This window comes from Mixophyes fleayi, chromosome 2 (assembly GCF_038048845.1).
Source record: "Mixophyes fleayi isolate aMixFle1 chromosome 2, aMixFle1.hap1, whole genome shotgun sequence".
In the NCBI taxonomy this organism is placed as follows: domain Eukaryota; kingdom Metazoa; phylum Chordata; class Amphibia; order Anura; family Limnodynastidae; genus Mixophyes; species Mixophyes fleayi.
The window spans coordinates 48,707,559-48,727,195 of record NC_134403.1 but is presented as its reverse complement, the minus strand read 5'-3'; positions in this window follow the sequence as shown (position 1 = coordinate 48,727,195).

Here is a 19,637-nt window from a genome sequence, read left to right as displayed (position 1 = left end):
ATTTTCTTCCACATCTATGGCTGCGAGGAAAAAGCTCAGTTTTCCTAAAAGAGGCGCTGGCGGGGATGCTGATAACATCTGGTGCGGACTGAAGGACCTGCCAATCATTGCAGACATGTCTACTGTCGCTGCATTGGATGCTGTCACAATTGAAAAAATGGTGGAGGATTATTTTGCTGACACCATCCAAATAGACATGTCAGACAGTCCATATTGTTACTGGCAGGAAAAAAAGGCAGTTTGAAAGCCCCTGTACAAACTGGCTCTATTTTACCTGAGTTGTCCCCCCTCCAGTGTGTACTCGGAAAGAGTTTTTAGTGCAGCGGGGAACCTGGTCAGTGAGCGGCGAAGGAGGTTGCTTCCTCACAACATTGAAAAAATGATGTTTATAAAAATGAATAATCAATTCCTCAATGAAGTACAGCACTGCCCTCCAGATAGTACAGAGGGACCTGTGGTTGTGGAGTCCAGCGGGGACGAATTGATAATGTGTGAGGAGGAGGAAGTACACACTCTAGGGGGAGGGGAATCAGAGGTTGAGGATGAGGACGACATCTTTCCTCAGTAGAGCCTGTTTAGTTTGTACAGGGAGAGATGAATTGTTATTTTGGTGTGGGGGCCCAAACAAACCAATCATTTCAGCCACAGTTGTTTGGTAGGCCCTGTCGCTGAAATGATTAGTTTGTTAAAGTGTGCATGTCCTATTTCAACAACATAAGGGTGGGTGGGAGGGCCCAAGGACAATTCCATCTTGCAACTATTTTTTTGGCATTATGTGACCATTCAACAGTCGTTTGCCATGTTCAAAAAGTAAAAGAAAATGTCAACAAATTCAAAAAATTAAATCAAAAGTTAAATGTCCTGTCATTATTTAAAACAAGAGGGTTTGACGTGCTAGAATTAGTGTAGTGTTAATATGTTATAAACACTACACTTGGAACTTGGAGGAGGTATTGTGGCCCAGGTATCAAATTTAGTACCGGGGCCACCCCACTACACAGTCCAGATTTTTTTTTGGGGAAATTCAGAGCCGTGGAGGGATTTTTATTAATTATATTGTGGTGACCACTCCTCTACGCAGTCCAGATACATTTATTGGTGCGAATCATACAAGTTCAGGGTTTTTTAATTAAATTGTGGTGACCCACTCCTCTACGCAGTCCAGGTACATTTTTTGGTACGATAAGACCAGTTGATGGTTTTCTTATTATATTGTGGTGACCCACTCCTCTACGCAGTCCAGATACATTTATTGGTGCGAATCATACAAGTTCAGGGTTTTTAAATTATATTGTGGTGACCCACTCCTCTACGCAGTCCAGGTACATTTTTTGGTGCGATTAAGACCAGTTGATGGTTTTCATATTATATTGTGGTGACCCACTCCTCTACGCAGTCCAGATACATTTATTGGTGCGAATCATACAAGTTCAGGGTTTTTAAATTATATTGTGGTGACCCACTCCTCTACGCAGTCCAGGTACATTTTTTGGTGCGATAAGACCAGTTGATGGTTTTCTTATTATTTTGTGGTGACCCACTCCTCTACGCAGTCCAGATACATTTATTGGTGTGAATCATACAATTTCAGGGTTTTTAAATTATATTGTGGTGACCCACTCCTCCACGCAGTCCAGGTACATTTTTTGGTGTGATTAAGACCAGTTGATGGTTTTCTTATTATATTGTGGTGACCCACTCCTCTACGCAGTCATCATCATCATCATCATCATCATTTATTTATATAGCGCCACTAATTCCGCAGCGCTGTACAGAGAACTCATTCACATCAGTCCAGATACATTTATTGGTGCGAATCATACAAGTTCAGGGTTTTCTTATTATATTGTGGTGACCCACTCCTCTACGCAGTCCAGATACATTTATTGGTGCGAATCATACAAGTTCAGGGTTTTTAAATTATATTGTGGTGACTCACTCCTCTACGCAGTCCAGGTACATTTTTTGGTGCGATTAAGACCAGTTGATGGTTTTCTTATTATATTGTGGGGACCACTCCACTACGCAGTCCAGAAAGATACCTCGTTGCAACATTTTGGACTAATAACTATATTGTGAGGTGTTCAGAATACACTGTAAATTAGTGGAAATGCTTGTTATTGAATGTTATTGAGGTTAATATTAGCATAGGAGCGAAATTAAGCCCAAAAACTTGATTTTTGAACTTTTTATGCTTTTTTAAAAAAAAATCCGAATCCAAAACCTTAAATCCGAACCAAAACCTTTCGGCAGGTGTTTTGCGAAACAAATCCGAACCCAAAACATCGCGAAAATCCGAATCCAAAACACAAAACACGAGACACCAAAAGTCGCCGGTGCACATCCTGACCCATTTTAACGGTTACTATCCTTTTTTTTTTATATATGTGTGTTTTGATGTGTGGGGTCCGGACCACTGTGTGCTAATAAGCAGATTGGACGTGAATAATAATATTGCTGCAGCGTTTTGTTTATATAACATTGAGTTCTATATACTGTGCAATATTGATTAATGGCATAATACCTTGCCGAGCCACATCGTGATTAAACCGTTAATGGTGGTTCTAACAAATTAAGATTTTCTGTGTAAATGTGGAAGTATTATTTGTTTTAGGAGTTCCTGCTGTCATCTGTGTGTTTTACACGGTGTGGTGTCTATATTTGACAGCATGTAATTTTATTTATGTAATAAATGTTATGAACTGTTGAACGAACGCTTCCTTATCTTTATATTTTTTAATCTACTGTTCGGTCAGATCCAGATATCTGTCCGTAGGGAGCTGCGGTCCCCAGTTTTCAGAAAGCTAATTAATTTAGATCATTTAGCGCCTGATATTGCTATATTTTTTATTTGGTATAAGAGAAATACATATTTTTACCCCCCTCAAATGAACTTACATCCAACTCTAAATCAGTACGGGTATGATGGAACGTCTATATAAGTATCCCTGATTATGGGCGGCTAACTATCTAGAAATATGCAGCATTTTAGGGGTATACTTTGTATTTGAAGAGAAATTCTTCCTACAGACAAGGGGAACCGCTATGGGGACAGCTTGTGCTCCCACCTATGCCAATTTATATCTGGGCTGGTGGGAGAAGGAAGTAGTCTTTCACCCACAGAATGATAAATATACTGACCATATACTAATGTGGTTAAGGTACATAGATGATGTGTTCATTCTGTGGGATGGAGATGAAAGACTATTTAATGAGTTTACAAAATCTTTGAATGACAACAAGCTCAATTTAAAATTGACATCAGAAATACATGATTCGTCTATTAATTTCTTGGACTTAACCATCTTCAAGACTGAAGATGGTAATTTACATACAGACATGTATAGGAAGAAAACAGCTACGAATAGCTTGTTGTATTCAACCAGCTCTCATTATCCGCCGGTTATCACAGGAATACCAAAAGCTGAATTGCTAAGAACTAAAAGGAATTGTTCTGACAACTCAACATATAAACTGAGATCAAATGAGTTGATTGGTAGATTGAAGAGAAGGGGGTATAACAGCAGAACCATCCACAGAGCTGAAAAAAGTGTGTCTAAATTAGATAGAGAAACCTTAATCCACTCTAATATAGATAGAAGAAATATGGACCAAAAACAATCCAAGATGAGAATGGTGGGCACCTTTTGCTCAGAGTGGAAAGCGGTAACTCAAATTCTACAAAAACATTGGCACATTTTACAATCAGATGAGGATCTCAATAAGACCTTGGAACCAAGAATCTCCATTACATGGAGACGGTCAAGAAATCTTAGAGACCATTTAGTGCATAGCTTTTTGACTCCAAGGAAGAAGATTTCTAGTATTCCCAAGGGTTTCTTCAAATGTGGATCATGTAAAGCCTGCTCTAATATGAGTCAGGTTAAAGAGTATAAAGACAGATTTGGTAAAATATATAAAATCTCCAAATACTTAAATTGCAATTCCGCGAACGTTATTTACTGCCTCTCATGCCCCTGTAATTTGAAATAAGTGGGGATGACAAGTAGACCCTTCAAAAAACGAGTTTTGGAGCACATTGGGAATATAAAAAGAGCTGTCAATGATAAGACTAACTTTAAACAGTTGACAGTAGTAGCCAAACACTTCATGAAGTATCATCAGAGTGACTCCAGTGTTTTATCAGCATTTGCAATGGAACAGGTCAATCTGGGCCTGAGGGGAGGGGATTTACATAGTGAATTATTACGGAGAGAGACTAAATTCATCTTCCTATTGGGGAGTATGACTCCCTATGGTCTGAATGACCACAGTAATTTCTCAGTTTTTTTAAATTAATATACCACTCAAATTTATTTGAATATTACAATATGCTTCATGGTAATTCCATCTATTAATAAGAATAATGGGAATATCTGACAAGCTCCATACATATTCAATCCATTAAATAATAAACGAATAAGGATAAATTAATATATATCTTAAATCTATGTACCAGGTATTATATATCATCAAGCACATAATTCCCTATCCCTCACTTTCCACCCTTCGGTCCCTTTTGGACCGTCTTTCTTAATTCAGTTTATATTATCACTTCACAATTTCGTTTATTTCACCTCTTAGTCATTTATTAATCCACATTTCCCCTACATCAATTTTTTCATTTTCATCATCACTCACCTCAAATCATTATATTTCATCCATGAGATAGAGCATGGTCCTACTTTATATTATATCAATAATACAGATCACCACTCACATATGGTATTATTATTTATCTAATTATTTTAAACAATTTTTTTGATCACAATAAACCCAACAATCATTAGCCTTGAAAGTACATGGTCATATTGAAATCTAGCTGATATTGAATATAGATGTGGGTAATTCCCCATAAAATATGTTTGCTTGTATATAGGAAGTTTTGCCCAGCATTATTTTATTTTTATTTTTATTTATCTTATTTTTATTTTTGTTTTCATTGCTCTCCTCCTATGTATCTACTTTATCCCTATACTCTATACAGTATTTCAATGTGGATATCCCCCTAATTATAAGATCATAATCCCTCCTTTTAGTTAGGATGAATCCAATACTTCCTTATTAAGTATACTTACCGATGTAGCGATTCCTTTTGAAGTTCATTCATGTTTGAGATCATGTCTGAATATTTTCACGTAAAGAGCTGATAAAATACTCTATTCCATTCCTGAATAATGTATAACATCAAATGCAAAAAATGTAAACGAATACTCCCTGGTCCGTTGCCACACATCCGGGGAGAGGCGTGATGATAGTCCTGTTGCTACAGCGTTGCCAATGATGACATCATCAAAGGGGAGGATCTTCCACTATATATATCCAATCAAGCCATACTATCGGCTTGCCTAGAAAAAGCTTCTAGCGAAACGCGCGTCGGCGGACGCCGCGTTTAATGCTCTCTCTTAAATCCTGGCAGTTTTTATAGATAGTTTAACCTCTAATAAGCTAACAGATCTGATCACATATATTATAAAACCCAAGCAGCCTAATGAGATCTCTGTGTACGCTGCAGCCCTAATTTTGAGAACGTCTATACCAGTTAACTGAATCAGCAGCCTGACACAGCTGTGGAAATTCAGTATCATAGTACCATCTACATACTGGATAGACAGATCCTTCTATATGGGGAAATAAGGAAGATAGCAGGCCATGGATTGAATCATAATTATTAATATACAATTTGTTTAGTTGATTCTATCTAATTGTGGTCCTTATATAACAGTTCTAAACCCGCATAAATAAGAGGGGACAAGAACCTATGAATATACCTATATTTAGGGCATTGTAAAAAGGTTTATTACAATGCATATCAATATCTTTAAGCCACAATAAATATAATATATGGTATGATGGAACGTCTATATAAGTATCCCTGATTATGGGCGGCTAACTATCTAGAAATATGCAGCATTTTAGGGGTAAAGCAGTGGGGAAACCACCATCGGAGCCCATTGGTAAGATGTGGCCCAACAATGCCGGTCCATCCGCTAGGAGCGCCCAAGCCAGGTTTCCCTGCAGATGTGCCAGAGCCGTGCCTGCTTATAAGGGCAGACAGGGGCATTGTGCCCTCCCCCCAAAAATATTGCTATGGAGCCTGGCAGTCGAAGGTTGTGTCCCTGTGGTAAATATTCAGCTGATAAAGTAGATGCCAACACTGTAATTGAAAGTACATTTCTATTTTGCTTGCATAAAATCTTTCCAGGAACCTTAAGCAAATCAATTCTCCGATGTATTTTTCTACCTGTCTACCTCTAGCCAGGAAGAAACAACAGAGAAACTTAATGTATTACTAATTGGCTGATGATTTATTGTCACTATTTTTTTTCACATATAAAACTGACAAAGTCTTGGCTGATAAACTCTGATATATGTTAGATTTAGTGAGTTTATGATAAAGGAGTCTTGCTGAGTGGCGACAGCTGGCTGCTTCAGCAAACACGTCATATATCTATCTACCTAAACCCCACAGGAATGTTAATTATTATCTGATGGAATAAAGAGTTGGGAAGGTTCAAAGCAAAATGAAAAAGGTGCAAGTAAAGCAAAACGACTAATAATCACTGACTAATAATCACTGACATGCCACCCGAAAACAAAACAGATGAAACATAGATGTTAACTTTTCACCAAGATAAATGAACAGCAAATTGTGTAAATCATTTGGGGCCAAAAATTGAGGTCAAAACACATGCTCGGAAATGTGAATTGTAATATTATTACTCCACTTATTGTTGCTATGGTGTGCTGGATTGAATTAATGCCTTTTCTTATCTTTGTCTCTTGTCCACCCAGAATTGAGGATTCTAGTGTGGTTGGGAAAGTGGTAGGAACTGGTCTTCAGGTTCTGGAGACGCCGGCTGGATAGGGCTTCATTGGACGTATACGCAACTTTAAGATGCAAAATTCTGCCTTGTTTTACTGTGTATGTGCCCAGAGATCCACGTAAGTTGTACATGCTGCCCCAGCCCCACTCTATTACCATAACTCTCACTCTATTTACATTTCTCCACCTCATACACCCCAATATACAGCTACTTTTTCTCCTTGTAATCATTTCTTCTCCACCAGTCCACCACATACACCTCAATCCAACACTACATTCTACCTCTGATAACAGTCATATCCCCATTAGACAGTATTAGAGCCCTCACCCCGCTCTAAGCCATATCCATATCACACCATCTAAACTGTGTTATTTTACTTTATTGTATCACGTTACACTGTCTCTCTCTTTCTCCTGCTTCAGATATGGTTTATTACCTGGCAGTCAGGTTGCATGTTTCTCTGTCATTGATCATCCTTTTCACGCTGTTAATTCAACCACTATGACCAGAACCTGGCTACTGGTTCCCACCACTTTGACCTGGACACCTCACCGGACCAATGAGGGTATACCAGCGAGACTGGTATAGGTGGGAGTAGGGTAACCTGCAATATAGAGATGGGCTTTTAGAGAACCTTTAAAGACTGGGTGAGAGTCTGGTTGGACGCGGTAGGGAATTTCATAAGTGAGTAGCAGCACAGGAGAAGTCTTGTATGCAGAAGTTGAGAGGTGGCTACAAGAGACAAGGGGAGGTGTAGGAGTGGTGTTGTTGATGGATTTGTAGGTGAGGGTGTTTATATGTGAGTACAACATAACTACGTGCATAGGACCTCATTTACAATTAGGAGCAAATCCAGCTAAAGGGGTGCAAATTTGCACACGGACAAACCATGTTGCGATGCAAGGAATGCAAATGCATTATTTTGCTTGCACGCAGGGAATATACCGCCTGCAATTGCATGTATCACTCAACTACTTGAAAACTTTATTTTCACTCTGTGATTTAGATGAGCTAGGATGTGCCCTGTTCCTAACTGTAAATCTGCTGCAGAGAAATGTGCAAAATGGTCCTTTTACCTGGATTGCCCCTATGAGGCCTTTACTAAGTTTAGGAAAGGAAGCAGGGTAGGGCCAGTGCTGTTAGTTTTGGAGGGTGGGAGCAATTTGGGGTGACTGTCATAGAATGTACTATTTATGTATTCTTGCACAGGTGTGTTATACTTGAACAGAAAGTGTGTCATACAAAAGACATGGGGGTAAATGTATCAAAGTCCGTTTTTTTCATCTCGTGGGAGATCGGCGTCTTTGCAGCTAAAATTTAAAGGGGCGATGGCTTGTAAAGGCAAGTTTGCTTTTACAAGCCATCGCCCCTTTAAATTTTAGCTGCAAAGGCGCCGATCTCCCGCGAGATGAAAAAAACGGACTTTGATACTTTTACCCCCTGGTCTTGTCATGCATGCAGGCTGCTACTAGTCCCAGGCAGCATTGCATCCACACACCAAATTCCCAGTCATGTCTAACCCAGTGTGATGTCTAACCCAGTAGTTTCCAAACTTTTGTAGTTCGCGGGACCCTTAGAGTCTCCATAATTTTTTCAAGGCACCCCTCCAAAATAGTTACCGAGCAGTCCCATTTTATAAGTAGTTGGGTCAAAAAGCGTAATAAGTATTTAGGTCAGGACAGAAATACTTCTTTAGTTGTATGCAAAAATAATACACATAAATCCAAGGGAAAAGAATATTTTTATATATTTTTTTCAATTATATTTCTGTCAAAGAATAATTTACAGCTAATTCACACTGTGCCCTCCTTCATCTCCACACACTCTGTGCCCTCCTTCATCTCCACACACTCTGCCCCTCTCCATCCACTCACTCTGCCCCCTCCCCTATGCATTCTCACTCTGCCCCCTCCGCTTCCTCACTCTGCCCCCTCCTTCATTCTTTTGCCCCTCCATTGCTGTTTCCTTTCACCATACCCCTCTGTTTCTTTACTTACCATACTTGACCTTCTTTCTTCTATTTCTTCTGTCTTTTCTTCTTTCTTCTTACCAATTCGGCGGCACCCGGGACCCAGCATCCTCCTCTCTCCTGCCGGTTGTCACTGAATGTTAGGCGGGATGACATCACGCCCGACATTCAGTGAGAAGCGAGGAGGGAGGATGCTGGGTCCCGGGCGCCGCCGAATTGGTAAGGTTTTTTATTTGTTTTTCGTTCTCTACTGGCCATGGCACCCCTGCGACAGCGTCGCAGCACCCCTAGGAGCTGCGGCACACACTTTGGGAACCTCTGGTCTAACCATTAGATTTGAAATCTATAATGTCACACAGAATTTGTATGGGTGTATCTCAAAACAAGCTGGAACATGATTGGACCAGAGCTATGGCTGGCCAACTGTGTTGTTCTGGGGCAGTTTATCCCACACAATGGAGAGCCCACCTGTTACATTATATAGCTATCAAATAAATTAACCAAGCATTAGAACAGGAGAAACCTGAATAATCCCTTCACTTGCACATGGGAATGCCCATAAAACCCCAGTCATTCACCTTCACCTTACCATATGTTCTAGAAATCTGTTTTCGTGCTTAAAAGGGATATTTACTAAATAGAACAGATATGAATGCACACCGCGTCGATTTGGTGCAAATGTTCCTATCTGAACACTGTGCTCAGGTGCAGGCTCACTTTCCGCATTGGAATGTGCCCCATGCAGACATCTTGCATGACCGATTGTGGAGATAAGATATTCTATCTACTATGACATTTGGGCTTCTTTTAATTCATTGCAACTTTTCATTTTCTTCTCCTAAAATATTGCTCATCGAAGCCCCATTTATTGTCTAACTCCTTAAGGGCCAGGTGTAGAGTTAAATCGTAAGTGTAAATTGCATCCTGTAATTTACATAGGGTTCCTGTCAGAATCACTAGGTGGAATTGAGGATACCTGCCAGCAGTTGGCGCTACTGAGTACTGAGGCGCGGAGTCTAACACACCCTTGGTTTTCACCAGGAACCCCCGCAAGGAGGTATGGACTTCGCTGCAAGGGACGTGCAGGTCGCGGCCCTCAGTATCAGTCAGCTGGCAAGGTAACAATTGAGGCAGCGGTGAGAGCCCACCAGGATGCAGGATGGAAGAGTAGTCAGCAAGCTGGGTCAAAACCAGAGGAACGGATATAGCCAAATCAGAAGCAGGAGAATGGTCAGGAAGCCGGGTCAATACCAAATATCAGTCTAAGCCAGAATCAGGAACCAAGGAGAAGTCAGGAACAAGCCGGGGTCAGAATCCAAATCACAGCAACACAGGAACAAACGTTGGAGCAAGGCTGAAGACCAAATACTCTGGCACAAGACATGTGTCAGAGGCTGCCTTATATACCCTAAGGTGCCTCCTGATAGGGTTAAGGAGATTTTGGCGGTAACACATGCTGGCTGCAGACAGGTGAGCAGAGATAGCGCCCCGCTGCTAGGCAACAGGAAGTGGTTGCTTGGAAGGTGCAGGCGTCCGTCTCCTGCCCCAAGTGTCAGTGCGGAGACGGCGCCTGACAGTTCCGAGTTGCAGTTATCTGTAGATCTGTGTGACTTAGAATACTATGTACATTGCACAGACACCTCTTTATCTGCCTCTTGGACCGGTGCGCCTGATATACTCAAGGGCAAAGTAGCTAAATCAATAAATAACTGTAAAAAAAAACAGCGCCCCCATCCCCCAAACAGCTTAACCACCCTACTGCTACTAAATTGGGTGGCGGGGGAGCAAAAAGGCCTGGGGTCCCCCAATTTTACTATTACCAGTTCCTCCCACAGTCTTGAGGTGATGGGTGTAGGGTAATAATAATTAATTAAATGTTAAAAACCATTGTGTCCCTGGTGCACTACAGGTTTCAGCATGCCCAGGCTGCCATTGGGGAGCCACAAGTAGCAGCATGCCCTGGCACCCAGGGCCCGCTGGGATCTGTCATGTACCAGGGGAAAATGTAAATATGTATTTAATTTGAAATAAAAACACCTCTACACTACCCATATTTCCCATCTTTATTGCTCACCTAGATCCCGGGTCTTCATCTGTAATACATACAGAGATCCTGGGCTTGGCAAAGTAAGGAACCCTCATAAGCGACAGAATACTGCAGTCAAAAATGAGCCCTTAGCATCAGTACAGTCATATATAACATGGGGATTTCCCACGGCCTGAACTCAAGCAGGGCTGTGTGACATATTAATAGTCAGCTACATCTTGCAAGCATGTACCTGTAGCCATCTGGGCATGCTCTGTGGGTACAGATGGGCACACATGTACCTGTAGCCATCTGGGCATGCTATGTGGGTACAGATGGGCACACATGTACCTGTAGCCATCTGGGCATGCTCTGTGGGTACAGATGGGCACACATGTACAGGGATTGTGCAACACAATAGAAAGAAAGGTAATTTCTCATACTGCTCTGCAATTCTGCAGCTTACAGAAACCACCAATCGGACCTCAATTCACAGGACATTATCTTATTTGTTTAGTTTTCTTGAATTGCATTATTGTTCTTGACAAAGTTTGAACAAATAGGACCTCATTTAGAGTCGAACGTAAAGTCTGTTTAAGTGTAGGAGTGGGAGTGTGCCGCAGCTTGGTAGGGTATTACGAGTGGCAAGTAACCCCAGTTGCGTTCCACTCGTATTACCCTATCGAGCTGTGAGCAGTTCCTGCAGCTAGCTAACGCTTGCGCCACTTAATTCCTGCCGCACAGCTTTAGCCCTGTTTTGACATGTTGCGTCTGTGCCTCACTGCGACTAGGATTTATTTACATGGTCACGCCTTCACAATTCCGTGTTCCTCCCATTCTCTCGTAGTGAGTCGCAAGTGTTAATTGCGTCCAAGATGCAGGCGGATTTGGTGCTTTGTGCACATGCGTGGTAGTGTTTTTTGGCTAGATGCGCCTAAAACGGACTTTGCGTCCGACTCTAAATGAGGTCCATAAACTATATAATAAGCAAAAATTGATGAAAAAATTTTTTTTTCACATTTATCACGGCATACAGAGTGCCATTATTACCCAATTACACTGTTCTGTTCTCCAGCACAGGCCAGTGGGTGTCCCTGGGAGAACGCTATCTGGACTTACGATTACTCGGCTTTATTAGGCGCGATGTAAATGCCTTTTCTATATTAGGAACCTGACTTCTGATGGAAATTGTTTGGGAATAAATTAGGGTTTGTGCTTTTCATTTACTACTCAGTGCATGGACTTTCTCCTCTAATATTTACTGATACCGATGGCTATTTACTAACATCGCTGAATGGTGTAAACTTACACTAAGCTGTAGAGACTAATCAGATATTTGCCTGACTTGCTGTACTCAGATAAAAGCTATTTGCTGATTAGCTGCTAGAGGTTTCCTACACATTGGCACTTTTGAGCAACATTAGTAACTAACCCTCATATTAGTGTTATAGAATAAGGAACACTAATTGATATTTAATATTGTCAACTCCTGTATCTCCATTCTGGGGTAAAAGTCAGGTTTTAAACCTTAACTTGTAAGTAAACACATCATACAAGTATATATCAGTTGTACTTCTAGAGGTAATCTTGGTCCTTTGTCCATTGGGCTCACTCAGTCATAGATAAGGGACTGAATACATCTGGCTCACCAAAGATGGAGGAAAGGTAACCGCTAGATACATTCTGCTAGAGAATGTATCTAACAAACAATTAGACAACGCATATGGGATATATTTGCAGAATAGACCTTTAGGTTCAGTTGTGCACAATTAACCTCTAGGAAACATCCACAAATGTAGATTTATCCACATTATAAAAATCAGACATTAGAAAACCTTATCCAGGACTCTGCTCATTGACCAACTACTGCCCCCTGCTGGTGCTGGTAGGGTTGCTTATCTAGACATAAATGTCCAGGAGAATTTTGGACTTGGAGGGCCTGATTCATTAAGGACCGTAAATGCTGATATGAGCCGTATTTTACATAAAATCACTAAGCCCATGTCCTTAGGGAATCAGGTCCAGAGAATTTGTGTCCGTTTCTCAAAGCAGCTAATGGGAGAGAAGCAAAGCTTATCCAGCAAGTTATTTTGACAATGCAGATTGTGGACTTTCCAACTTTTCTAGGTTTCTTTACTGGTGGTGATGGGGGGGATACTCAGCTTTAAGCTCTCCAGGTTCTAGTAGTTTGGGGTGTGGTGGGTTAATAATGAGAATTTGATTCTCATTAAGTTCTCCTTTAAAGTTACAAATATAGTTTTACCAGTATAGGCTCAGTTTAACTTACACCTTTCTGAGCTAAACAATGCAATATAAAGACATATTACTTCACGATGCAGGGTTGGTTGCAAAACGAGCGAAACATATTCTTAAGAAAAGCACAGGAAAAAGCAGAGTCCAGAGCCGTATATATCTCTGGATGCGTCTGGCTCCACGTAAGCTGAATAGGCGCCTGGTCCAAGTCATCGTCATCTGTGTATATATTGGGCAGCACGGTGGCGAAGTGGTTAGCACTTCTGCCTCACAGCACTGGGGTCATCAGTTCAATTCCCGACCATGGCCTTATCTGTGTGTAGTTTGTATGTTCTCCCTGTGTTTGCGTGGGTTTCCTCTGGGTGCTCTGGTTTCCTCCCACACTCCAAAAACATACTAGTAGGTTAATTGGCTGCTATCAAAAATTTACCATAGTCTCTCTGTGTGTGTGTGTGTATATTAGGGAATTTAGACTGTAAGCTCCAATGGGGCAGGGACTGATGTGAATGAGTTCTGTACTGCGCTGCGGAATCAGTGGTGCTATATAAATAAATGGTGATGATGATGATGATTTGCTCCTGTCCTCTAGCATATGCAAAAGATACACCTCCTAACAGGCGTGTATGCGTGATTCTGCATGTCTGCATCGGATGCGACCCATGTCCTAATGTACTTTCTCCGCTCTGCTTGTCCCTTAACTCCCCAGTTTCACCTCTCCAATCGGAACGTGGCACAAGTGCCAAATGCAAATTTGTCCAATTTACGCCGCGCAAACTAGCATAAGTTCAACTCGCAGATAGTATAAATACTTTATGTAATGCAGGCTAATGGTACCTGAAAAATATTATTTATTCTACAGATATGTGCTTTTGGTTCTTTTATTTTGCATCCAACTGTTTAATTAGTTTATGCTCAATAAAAGTCTAATTTCTTGTAACTTTTGCCTGACTTGATCAAATATGTTTCTCTAATGTATTCATGAACAACTGTAATGTAAAATATATTTCTTTTTTAATAATATAGGAAAGTATATTTACATGACCTATATGAAATATGAAATGATCTTATCTAACACCATCAGTGTAGAAAGGGAGAAATTTGAAAAGTAAAACATCCTGGATGCTGGTTGATACAGTTGAGGAAGCTGCACTGAAACGTTTATGTTCTCACTAGTTTTTTAGTAAATATCTAAGCGGTGTAAAAAAATGTTTTCAAAATACCCTCGGCCAACACACAACTGTGGGGGAGACACTTATGTCTGTTTGTGTTTGTTAATCTCTAACTTTTAAATGAACGGATTGATTTTCTTGTTTATGTTTGTGTATTTGTTTTTTTGTTTTTTCGTTTTATTGTAATATTTTTCTTCTTTTATAATGATCACATTTCAGTGTTATTTTTGTTTCTTCATTGCTGTTCATGGCGTCTCACCTCTAGAGGGGGCTAACTGATAAGTTTCATCAATTCTTACATTGAAGCAGATTTAAATGTCGCACTGCTGCATTTTTATAGTATATAGATCAAGTTTAGGTGACACGTGACCTTTTGTACATTGATGGAACAAGGCACACGACCTTCTCTGACAGCATTGTGGGAGTTGTAGTTCATTAATATCTGGGGAGCAGAGCCTAGAGCTGCAAGCCTACTAGAATAGTCCTGACTACTATAACTACATGTTACGTACTAAACTGTTATGTCATTAAAGGTACATAAAGAAAAAAAAGAATATGAAGAACATGATCCACTGACCTGTGAAAGAGTTGGATCGATATTTCACTGTTTCACTAATTAAAATCACTCCCCTGATTCTATAGGGAAACCATCACTTTAAAGCAAAAATTACCTGACAAACAAAATGTTTCTTACAAATAAAAATATAATTATAATAATAATAATAATAATAATAATAATAATAATAATAAGACCACAAAATGTGACTAAATTCTAAAATTGTTCAAAACAATTGCAGCCCGGATTTCTAAATGAAGTCACGCAACAATTTGAAAACAACAAAAGAATATAATAACGGAGAGATATCCCGGCTCTAGTGGTGTTCACGAAGAGAAAACGTTGATATACTTAATTTTATAAGTGCAATCTTCTAGATTTTCCCTACCTTCTTTCTTTTTTTTAATAATGCTTCTTAACTCAAGATCCAGATTTATATGTGGAACAAAAAGAATGCAAACATAGTGTAATACTGAAAAACATTATAAATAACTCGACATAAAACAAAAAGTGTTAAAATATGTAAAACAAATATAACTGATTTCAATAGTGTTCTGAGTTCCAAAATTCCATGTGTCCGAAAGGAAGGTTAGGCACAAAGTGATGTTGTCCCCTTACTAGGAGTGTTCCTTTAGAGGAGCCTTACACAGGGTCTTTAAGGAGTAGATTTTTTTTCTAAGAGTGTGTCTTCCCCTAACACATTGCCTCACATAACGGGTATATAAACAAAATAAAAACATGAATCCAACAGTGTGTGTATCAAGGCTTCCTACCAGAAAGAGGATGGATCCGTCACAATGAACAACATGATGTTAATATCCCCGGGGTATACAGGTGACTATGAAGTCAATCCAACAGGTGTTCATTAGTGGCAGGAAGGCTTCCACATCAACCGTGGTGCCCACCGGTCCAACGCGTTTCGACCTTAATGCGGTTGTTTTTTTTCAAGGACCATCCTTGAAGAATTTACTTTATATTATTCCATAAAAATAATAATAATAATAATAATAATAATAATAATAACAACAACAACAGTGACCAGCACAGTCTTTTAGACCTTACAAATATGTGTAATGGACAATTTTCCAACCTATATTATGTGGGTGTAGATATCCACATTGGGCACAATGCTGGAAGCCTCAGGTTTCTGGCTTTACTGAGCCATAATATTGTATACAGTGTTACTGGCGTTGTTGTTTGATCCCCTTGCAGCTCTGCAATCAACAATGTTTCCTGAAGGCTTGGGTCAAAACTCTCCAATTCCACGTTCAAGGATTCAAGGCATTACTGCAGAATAGACATAATGGACCTCATTTAGAGTCGGACGCAAAGTCCGTTTAAGAAGTGTAGGAGTGGGAGTGTACCGCAGCTTGGTAGGGTATAACGAGTTGCAAGCAACCCCATTTGCGTCCCACTCTTAATACCCTATTTAGCTGCGAGCAGTTCCCACAGCTAGCTAACGCTTGCGCCACCTAATTCCAGCCGCACAGCTTTAGCCCTGTTTTGACGTGTGTTGCGTCTGCGCCTCACTGCGACTAGGATGTATTTACATGGTCACGCCTTCACAAATCCGTATTCCTTCCATTCTCTCGTAGTGAGTCGCAAGCTGTCGCAAGTGTTAATTGCGTCCAAGATGCAGGCGGATTTAGGGCTTTCTGCACATGCGTGATAGTGTTTTTTGCTTAGATGCGCCTAAAACTGACTTTGCGTCCGACTCTAAATGAGGTGGGCAGCACGGTGGCTTAGTGGTTAGCACTTCTGCCTCACATCACTGGGGTCATGAGTTCAATTCCCGTCCATGGCCTTATCTGTGTGGAGTTTGTGTGTTCTCCCTGTGTTTGCGTGGGTTTCCTCCAGGTGTTCTGGTTTCCTCCCACACTCCAAAAACATACAGGTAGGTTAATTGGCTGCTATCAAAATTGACCCTAGTCTCTCTCTCTCTCTCTCTCTCTCTCTGTGTGTGTGTATATTAGGGAATTTAGACTGTAAGCTCCAATGGGGCAGGGACTGATGTGAGTGAGTTCTCTGTACAGCGCTGCAGAATCAGTGGCGCTATATAAATAAATGGTGATGATGATGATGAGGTCCAATATTATTTGTTTTGTGAAGCAGAGATGGTGCTACAGCCTGAATATTTTTTTATTTTTTTATCACACCATGAGTAAAAACACAAGGCTTTCAGTGAGAAGCAACATCTCAGTGCAAATATCATTCTTAAATCCGTCTACATCTAGCTATTTGTCCCAATCGATACCTGCCAACCTGGGGCTGGCACCACTAGGTAATTAAAGGATTTAGCTTAGTCTCCTAAAGCAATGTTTCAATATTTATGTTCTCTCCAGTATGGAACTGATTCCCTGTCAGTGAAGAAACTGCCATGTCTGAGCCTTTGAATCCAAAGCATACAAGTGGATTAAGTATATTTACATTTGACTTGGAAACAGAAAGAGTGACACAATGTCACTGGAATGTATCAATGTAACACATTTACTAACAGCTAGTAGGACGTACACGCTGCATTTACAGCAACTGTAACAGACTGTAATGTTATGAAATAGACAAGATTACATTCTATTCGGTAAAGGATTCCGTGGATCAAGCAGCAATCCCAGGTGAGAATCAGGTGTGTGTAGAAGGAGGATGCTGCACATTACCATTCTCCTTTGTTATTTTCTTCAGGCTGCTATTGATGATTTATGACTCTGGACTAACATGACAGCCACGTTCACATTCTTCAACTTATACCGTGAATTTCTTTATTCAATTGTTTGATTCGCTCCGCACCCACTGCACTTAAAGTCCTGCACTTTAAATGCTCGTGAAGGTTGCTATATTATAGCAGTCTGTATTGTTTTAAAAAAAAAATCATTATAATATTATTATTATTAATAATATTTTTGATTAAACATATTATATATTTTTATATATTCGAATATTATACATTCATGTATATAGATCATATGCATATCATATTAATATTATTATTTTCTTAGATTATTAAATTTTTTATTACATATAAATATATATATATTACATATAGTTATATATATATATATATATATATATAAATGTTATATACATTTTTTATTACATATAAATATATGTATATTACATACTGGTAGGTTAATTGGCTGCTAACAAATTGACCCTAGTCTGTGTGTGTGTATTAGGGAATTTAGACTGTAAGCCCCAATGGGGCAGGGACTGATGTGAGTGAGCTATCTGTACATGATATGTATATATATATATATATATATATATATATATATATATACATATATATATATATATATATATATATAGTATTATATTATATATATATGCCACATAACACACACAAACAATATAATAAAATGTAGGCAGTGGAATGGACAGATTAGATGGTTTAATTGGTACTTTCCTGCGATCAAATTCTATTTCTGTTTCATGCTTGTGATCCTGGTATGTTGTTTGGGATTACAGGTGATTTACAGGTGATTTCAGACAAGTTCGAAAGGAATTTGCAGACGCTCTGGTCTAAAATATGCTTTAGAAATGGAAATGACATCAGCAGATTGAAATATTGTGCAGCACATGGTGAGATTCACTAGCAGCAACATGCACAGGTGTCTGACTTAGAGTAACCTGACCTATAGTATTACCGATTCTTGTTCCTGTACAAGGGAAGAAATCCAACCTCTAGACCAGTGTTTGCCAAACCTAGTCCTCAAGTACCCCTAACAGTGCAGGTTTTGATTTTCTTGGGATTTTCTATTAATAGGTATAGATTTGCGACAATAAAAAAATATGTTAATTGTGTAATTATTTTTTCACCAAAGAATACACTTTTAAACTTACTCAGTTGTGTCTTCCGAATTAAGGAGTTGGGGGTTGAATAAAAGTACAACATTTATATTACAAATACAAAAGTATCATAATAAATGTTACATACAATTGAATTAAAGTTTGTTAAAAGCTGGTGCTGCAATATCTGCACTGTACTGTAGAGGGCACTGTTACATTATTAGCCTGAATAATTTCAAAGTGAATGAATTTTTTTTCTATTTTAGCCTATAATTACATAATTGCTGCAAAGGATCTAAATTACAGAAAAAGCCATAAACATTTGAAAATCACAACAGCACACTAATGGATACTGCATGAAATCACACATGGGCACTGTACGTCCAGTACAGCTTTTCAACTTTCTCTCCGGAATGGGCAACACATTAATGCAAGATCCAATAGACATAATAGATGTTTGTGTTTCTGCAGTACCCATGCATGTCATTAAACTGTTTGTTCAAGGCTTCTCAAATTATATTGAATGGACCAGTTCACTGTGATCTCTAAACATGAAGTCTGCGAGGGAGGCAGTTTGTAGAAGATAAAAGATTATGTGCATTGCACAGTCAATTACATACGATAGGGTCTCTGTTCCCTGACAATTTGCTAGAAAATACTTAAACCATTGTTTTGGTGCACTTATTTTAACTTAGATTGTTAAAGTGGGCTCCCAGCTGCACATAGCAAATGTTGACTAAACTGAAACTCAACATACTGTATCAATTTACTAGGTACTAGTGAGATCAGTGAGGCGTGAGGCATGAGGCACAAAGCTGCCTCCGCTGTGTTTCTTAGGGAAAGACAGATTTCTCGTTCCCTGAGAATCAGTATGTATTCCTTAGGCCAGTGATGGCTAACCTGTGACACTCCAGGTGTTGTGAAACTACAAGTCCCAGCATGCTCTGCCAGCTATCAGCTAGTTATCTAGTTAGCCATCACTGCCTTAGGCTAACAGAGAAAACACAAAATGGAAGTACACCGTACCTGTCGCTATTTTTGTTGGTGCTTCGGC